General features: G+C 41.2%; 1 pseudogene; it reads right to left on the reverse strand.

The window, feature by feature from the left end:
• Window positions 1–6,076: 6,076 nt before the first annotated feature.
• On the reverse strand, window positions 6,077–8,619 carry LOC114460294 (sperm-associated antigen 6 pseudogene; annotated as a pseudogene).

The raw sequence follows: 8,619 nt of genomic DNA on the forward strand, positions 1-8,619 counted from the left end.
CTAAACCAAGGGTGTCAAACATTTTAGCAGAAAACAAATATTAATTTAAATTTTTTTTGTATGTTGGACATAATGAACAGTTTTACTTAAAAACACTTTAATGTATCAAAATTAGGCACTAAAAAGACAAATGTATGTAAAAACAGAGTTTAACCAACTTTAAACACCTTAATGTGTCAATATTTAGCACAAAAAAATACATTTATTTACAGGTAATTATTTTATGTGCGGCCCTGATATTAAATGAGTTTGACAAGCTTGATTTATTAAAAAAAAGAGATTCTCTTACTATGTGATGACTTGAGAACGCTGAGAGATGTGCAGAGTTGACCGTTGTTACAGAGTTGTCCGACCTGTAAAAAAGAGAGACAAATTATACGTCACGTTGCTTTAAGGGAGATAGCTTCCATCATTTACATTAGATTTAATGTAATCAAATTGCTTCAGTCGCATTCGGTGTGAAAGCACCTTAAGACTGTTTTATATATATATATATATATATTTAATTATTATTATTATTAATATTATTATTAATATTAATAATAATAATAATAATAATAATAATAATAATAATAATATAAAACATACAGTGGAGCAAAAAAGCATTTAATCAGCCACCAATTGTGAAAGTTCTCACACTTAAAAAGATGAGAGGCCTGTAATTTTCATCATAGATAAACCTCAACTATGAGAGACAAAATGAGAAAAAAAAAAAATCAGAAAATCACATTGTAGGATTTTTAATGAATTAATTGGTAAAAAAAGTATTTGGTCATCTACAAACAAGCCAGATTTGTGTCTCTCACAGACCTGTAACTTCTTCTTTAAGAGGCTCCTCCTCCACTCGTTACCTGTATTAATGGAACCTGTTTGAACTGGTTATCAGTATAAAACACACCTGTCCACAACCTCAAACAGTCACACTCCAAACTCCACTAAGACCAAAGAGCTGTCAAAGGACACCAGAAACTAAATAGTAGACCTGCACCAGGCTGGATAGACTGAATCTACAATAGGTAAACAGCTTGGTGTGAAGAAATCAACTGTGGGACTGTAACGACGAGGTGACGTTACTTATGGACTGTTACACTTATGAACTGTTGTAATTTAAAAAAAAAAGAGTCAATTGTAATACTGTGACAAACTGCAGTGCTTAATGAAATTAAGAGACACATTTTTGTTGTATTGGTTTAATGAATTTATTGGTCAAATGGTGAAGCACATGGTTCAGGCCACAGGATTCATCTAGTGATAAACACAGAAAATACATTTCAGTTCATTGATAAATAACTTAGCAGTGACATGAAAGATAAAACACTTAAATATGTTCTGGTATTTTTCATGTGATTAAATGTGATCTTCAACAAAGCTTACCTGTGCATGCTCTCTTCCTCTTTCCTGAGGTGTTCGGGTAAAAGAATTCCCCGGGGCTTTTGGACACCTTTTTATAGTTCCAGGTGGGAGAGACCAAGCAGAGACTAGGAACAGGGGAGCTGGATGTGTGTAGCTCAATGTAAATATGTAGTTTAATAATTTAGGGGATGTAAATAAGATTAATGATATTAATACAGGGTTAGTGTTTGTGATAATGTCTGTTAGGAAGTGTTTGTGTAAATATTTATGTTGTACTTTTAATATGCACATTATATGTCACCCCATGCTTGGTACAGGCTAATTAGTGGTACACCTGTATATAAGGACATTCATTCTGTTCAGTAGAGAGTGGAATGGAGATTGAAGTACACGGTGCTTGTGGTGCAAACTAAAAAATAAACAGATAAAACTGATGCATCAAAACCTGGAGCCTGGTTTCCTTATTGACTGCCTCCACTGCTACGGTTGATCCTTGACAGGGACCAATTATTAGACATACATTGGAAGACATACAAGACCACTGATAATCTCCCTCCATCTGGGGCTCCATGCAAGACCTCACCCCGTGGGGTCAAAATGATCACAAGAACGGTGAGCAAAAATCCCAGAACCACACAGGGGGATTTAGTGAATGACCTGCAGAGAGCTGGGACCAAAGTAACAAAGACTACCATCAGTAACACACTACGCCACCAGGGACTCAAATCCTGCAGTGCCAGACGTGTCCCCCTGCGTAAGCACTACATGTCCAGGCCCATCTGAAGTTTGATACAGAGCATTTAGATGATCCAGAAGAGGATTGGGTGAATGTCATATGGTCAGATGAAACCAAAATAGAACTTTTTGGTAAAAACTCAACTCGTTGTGTTTGGAGGAGAAAGAACTCCATACCTACTGTAAAGCATGGGGGTGGTAATATCATGCTTTGGAGCTGTTTCTCTGCTAAGGGACCAGGACGACCAGAAAGAATGAATGGGGCCATGTATAGTGATATTTTGAGTGAAAACCTCCTTCCATCAGCAAGTGAAGATGAAACGTAGCTGGGTCTTTCAGCACGACAATAATCTCAAACACATCGCCTGGGCAACGAAGGAGTGGCTTTATATGAAGCATTTCAAGTTCCTGGAGTGGCCTAGCCAGTCTCCAGATCTCAACCCCATAGAAAATCTATGGAGGGAGTTGAAAGCCTGTGTTGCCCAGTGACAGCCTCAAAACATCACTGCTCTAGAGGAGATCTGTATGGAGGAATGGACCAAACTACCAGCAACAGTGTGTGAAAACCTTGTCATTGCCAACAAAGGGTACATTACAAAATATTGAGTTGAACTTTTGTTATTGACCAAATACTTATTTTCCACCATAATTGGCAAATAAATTATTAATATAATTATAAATCATTATTTTTTTTTCTCATTTTGTCTCTCATAGTTGAGGTTTATCTATGATGAAAACTACAGGCCTCTCTCATCTTTTTAAGTGAGAGAACCACCACAATTGGTGGCTGACTAAATACTTTTTTGCCCCACTGTATTTGTTACAGGCCATTAGAAACCCAGGAACAAGTTGTCAGGAGAGAAATGGAGATTTTAGTTATTCATCAATACCCGTCGATAAATATGATAGTTAACATTTATGTTAGAGTTAACATTAACATTCTGATGATAAAAATGATGATTGCAGGATCAATGGAAGCAAAAAGTTTTATTTTGAGTTTATAAGAATTTGATCCAAACATTGAAGCTTTGAACTCTGATCCAGAACCAGTTCTGTGAACAATCAGAGGGAATGATGTCATTTGTGTGTGTGTCGCCTCAATGACAGCCAATCTATACACAATAATAATACACAGTAAATCCATGGTATAATAACAGTGAATATGTCAGAAGGTGGATTGTTGGTCCAGTTTCTGCTCTGAGCTTTGATGACTTTACTCTTCATTTCATTTCTCTGAACATATCCACGTCTTCCATCACCTGGAGCTAAACACAGGCTGTGGTTGTGAGTGTGAAGCAGGGGATTCTTGGATCTACTCAATAAAACACGATGAGACGATGGGATATTGACTGGTTAACTATTGGGGCACATTTGAAAAAATATTACACTCGAGTTTAGGAACCAAAACAATAAAAATTTGTAAAAATGTCGTATATAATTTTTTTTACCCATTTTTTCACATCAGATCTTTTCACCAACATTAGACTTAACCATAGATATAAAGTATTCATTATGTTTCTGTATTTTTCTGTATGTTTTTTATGCCCTTTCTGCTATAAAAACATTTTTTTTTTCAATAGGAAAAACACAAAATAAGCATTTTTAAAAAATAAAGTCCAATTGGAATATTTGGTATGAAGTTATAACAGCCTTAAATCAATAGTTGATAGGAACATTGATTTTGAGACATTATTACTTTTAAAACATCTCCAGTCCTAACCACAGCTATAAAGTTTTCAATTACATTTTTTATCAGTTTTATTAATTTTTTGCCCTTTCTGTCATAAAAACATTTTTTTTTATGAGAAAAACAGAAATTATGCATTTATTTTTTTTCCGAAAATAACACATTTTGTATTTTGAAGGTAGAGGCTTAGATTTATTAGGTACTGTTGAGAAAACCACTGTTATATGTCAGGATAACAGTATATCTAAAATATGTGGTTATAATGGGACCAAATCGGTAACAAATACAAAGAGTGACAGTGCATTTTATATCTCCTGTTCTATACATGTTGCAATAAAAGTGATTATTAAATTATGAACATGGTAATAGAAGAAAACTCCTGTCCAAAGTTTATACAATTAGGCTTTAAACTGAATGAGATATTGAGAATTTAAAAAACTGAATAAACATAAGGTACACGTTTGGTCCCCAAAAGGGCCCCGAGGGTTAATATTATAGTGCACACCTGAAAAATGAGTGTTTAGTATTTTATTTAAAAACATAAAATAAGTAATCACCTTTTATGATTAAAGTGATGTAATAATAACAGTGTGTTCATACTCTAAAGAGATTGTGAGACTAAAATGGAGTCATTTCTATAGCTTTGGTAAAAAGTAGTAATGTTTAAACAGTGTTTAATGGCTGACTTTAATCACCACGGTAGAGAAACACTTTTGTAATGATAGTAACTAATGAGCTGAGGTCATGATGGACATGCACACTGTGTAAAAGGGATCCTCCACTCTTTTTACAAATATGGCCTAAAACCTTTGAAATGTCCTTATTAGAAGATCTATGCCTAACAAAACACATTACTTTGCACCATATTCGTTTTATTAACTTTTAAAACTGGGAATAATTTACCCTGTGCACCGCTATGTTGAAATGATGGACAGACAGTGAGGCGTGGTACGGCTCCACAACTGTGTCTGACACCTGGACAAAAAATGTGCTAAGTTAGGGATTTAAAAACGCTAATTGGGAATCAACCAACTTCTCAACCAACTTATTCTCTACTAATAAAAATCATTAAAAGAAGCATCACCACAGACCGTTAAATTGTTATAAAAAGTTGTTGGGTGGTTGTGATAGAGCAAAATATTACACAAAAAGGTATTAATTGTACCTTAGGCGAGGGAACTACACTGAAGGTGTTCATGATACGATCGGGGTACTTCTCACGGATCTTACTGATGAGATGAGTCCCCATACCAGAGCCGGTACCGCCACCCAGGGAGTGAGAAAGCTGGAAACCCTGCAGGCAGTTGCAGCTCTCTGATTTTTTCCTCACTACATCAATAACAGAATCCACTAACTCTGCCTCCTCGGGTCAAAGGGTCCTGCTTCCTAGTGACCCGGTGCCCAGTTGTTACTGGCTCCACTCTGACCTGGAAGGAAATGTTCATTTCTCTAAACCAAAGAAAGGACTTTCCAAGATAATTTCTCAATTACAATACTTGGCAGTAACTTTGAAAGTGTATTAGGTAACTTGTGAGTCAAAATATACTGTACGAGGAAAAGTACTTAATATTTGGTGACCTGCTGGCTTGATTATGGTGATTTTTTTTTTTTTTTTTGGTGCTATTTAAGAATCATTAAACAAGGTACCTGAAGTTAAACCGTTCTTTGTGCCAAAAGATGGTGGCTATATGAGGTTTACCATTCGAGGGGCGGATTCACTAGAGGTTTAGGGGTATTAAAACATGTGCAAACGTCACTCCACGCCCTAATAAGGTGTACAAACCTCAGGGAATCAGGACTTCGCGTGTTCAGCGTTTCACAATGCGCCCACAATCCATTTCCCCTTTGATTAATATGTAAAGTAGGCGGATCTCACAAGGGGAGCAAAAAATGGGAGGGGGAAATGCAAATAAATGAATGCAGTGGGCGCAATGCAATTCATCAAACCTGGAACTGTTTGCGGTGACTCTTTTCTGCACCAAAAATCGTACGACTCATCGGCAGGTGCAAACACACACACACACATTGAAATTATCACTCTACTGAATGTTGACACAAAACACAGCAGAGATGGAAAAAATGCTCAAGTTATCCTTTCAAGTATCAGAAAATAAATTAAACCAAAACAATAGTCAGTAATAACAGCCACTGAAATAAAATGCAGAGCAAAGTGTGCAACAGCTGAACATGAGGGAGCCAATGTGGAGTCTGATGTGGCTGCGGTGCAGAGAGGATGCTGTGCGCGGAGCTCCATTGTCGTATCCAGCTGCACAATTTACGCAGCAAAATCTTTCTTTTTCATTACTCTAAACCTAGGTTAGTGCTATCTGGGGTGATTGGACGGGGGTCTTGGGTTTCGTTGGGGAGGCTTGCCATCAATGCTGCCTCAGGGTCAGTTGCTTCTGGGTAATTGGCCAGGGTTCTTGGGTGCCGGTGAGGGGGTGTTGCCACCAATGCTACCTCAGGATCAGTTGCTTCTGGAGTGATTGGCCAGGGTTCTTGGGTACCGGTGGAGGGGCTTGCCACCGGTGTTGCCTCAAGATCAGTTGCTTCTGGGGTGATTGGATGAGGTTCTTGAGTGCCGGTGGGGGGGTTTGCCACCAATGCTTCCTCAGGATCAGTTGCTTCTGGAGTGATTGGCCAGGATTCGTGGGTGCCGGTGGAGGGGCTTGCCACCGGTGTTGCCTCAAGATCAGTTGCTTCTGGGGTGATTGGACGAGGTTCTTGGGTGCCGGTGGGGGGGCTTGCCACCGGTGCTGCCTTGGAATCAGTTGCTTCTGGGCCTAGGGTCTTGCGTCTGCTGGCTCTGGACCTGGCCACTGGAGGGTGCGCGCTGGTTTTTCCCTGGGCGTGGATCTTGGCCCTTCTGCTGGAATCTCGAATGGGGGGCTCCCTCGGCCCTCCCTGGGGGTTGGATGTTGGGGCATGAATAGGTTTTGAAGGTTGGCTGCAAGCAGGGGTTCTCGTAGCGGGTGTTCGGGGCGGCAGCGGGGTGCGTTGGGTCTTGGTCCTTCTGCTGGAGTCTCGAATGGGGGGCTCCCTCGGCCCTCCCTGGGGGTTGGATGTTGGGGCATGAATAAGTTTGAGAGGGCGGGTGCTAACAGGGTTTTTCGTAGCGGGTATTCGGGGCGGCAGCGGGGTGTGTTGGGTTTTGGCTCTTCTGCTGGTCCCTCCCCGGGGGTTGGGTGTTGGGTCATGAAAAGGTTTGGGAAGTTGGGTGCAAGCAGGGGTTCTAGTGGCGGGTGTTCGGGGAGGCAGCGGGGTGTGTTGGGTCTTGGCCGTTCTGAGGCAGTTGGCTGAAGCCTCTTGGATGCAGCTTTTTATGGAATTGATCAGTTTCCTCTGAGCTGAACCAGGCTCAGCATCCATCTCCTGTATTTTACTTAACCCACCACTCATCACAAACTCTTGGCAAGCTTCACTGTCATGATGCATAACCTTGCTGAACTGGCCAAGCACATGATTCAAGATGTTGCTGGGAGCGTTGCTGAGGAGAGGCTCTAAACTGGGCAGGTGAGTGCACTTCAGCAGGATGTTCTTCAGAGCCTTCTTACTTTTGAGCCGCAGGTCCTCCAAACTGCTTGCTCCCGTGTAAAACTGCAGTAATTTAGGCAGTAGGCCTGCAGTGGCTACAGCGTTGGCGTGCTCTGGTGTGTGATGTCCGATCTGACCAATGGACCATACGGTGGCCTCCTTTATGTGATCCTCATCCTCCTCGGACAGACAGATGGCCAGCTGTTGCAACCCCTTGGAGAGGATGACGGCCATAGCGAGATTTTCACTATGAGAAGCGACGTATCCCAGCATCATGATCCCGGGAAGTCTCATGCTTCCACGGCTTTTATCCAGGTAGTCCACCACCTCCACTAAACCATCACAGTTCACAATCACCTGAGATAACTGTGCACTGTGTTTGACCACCTCCCACATCAAGGTGATGACATCTTTCTTTACATATTCATCCGGGTCCTGGAGGCAGATCATGACATCTGGCAAAATGTACGCCGCGATCACCATCTCAGCCAGTTCTACTGAGTGTTTACTGATCTGAATGAGAGTGAACAGCACCTGCCTTTTCAGTTTGACATCAGGGCTGCGGATCATCTGTTTCAGGAGTGCGATGGTGCCAGTGTTGACCTCCTCCCGATCCAGGTCATTTGTGTGCAGGGACAACAGCAGAGAGGCTGCACCTGCATCCACCACAGCCTGAGAAAGCATTGTATTTTGTTGTGCGATGTAGGCCAGGGCCCAGGCGGCAGCCTCTTTTACCTCAGGGTCAACAGCTCCCAAACAGGAGACCAAAATATCCAACCCACCACTGTCAACCACAGCCTGGGAGAGCTCAGGGGAGTGTTTGGCCACAGCATGCAGCACAAACACTGTAGCCTTCTTATAATGATGAGGCTGTGAAGGAATAGACCAGATCAACTGATGCAGGATGTCTTTCTTCACCACAATCCTAGCCAGCTCTTCACTGTGTTCTACCAGACGGCCCATAGCCAAAACTGCATTGTGCTGGATGCTGGGATCCTCATCCAACATGAAAAGACGCAACTGGGAAATCATTTTTTCCTTTTGGTGGACCTTCATGTTGTCAGAGTTGATTGACAAATCAGCAACCATCTGCTTAAATTCCATCCTTAATGTCTGGGACTGATCATAGGCTTCAATCATCTGTTGCTGAATCATGGTGGGTTTGTCAGAAGATGACTCCATATCAAGTGTTTGGTTGAAGAGAGTGCTCTCCATTTTGTCTCAAAATTTGTTCCTGTAATTCCTTGTTGAAGTAATGAACTTGTTCTTCTTTCGTTGTTATTGGTGTGATGATGAGTGGCTACTCGAAA

This window comes from Gouania willdenowi, unplaced genomic scaffold (assembly GCF_900634775.1).
Source record: "Gouania willdenowi unplaced genomic scaffold, fGouWil2.1 scaffold_420_arrow_ctg1, whole genome shotgun sequence".
Classification (NCBI taxonomy): Eukaryota; Metazoa; Chordata; class Actinopteri; order Blenniiformes; family Gobiesocidae; genus Gouania; species Gouania willdenowi.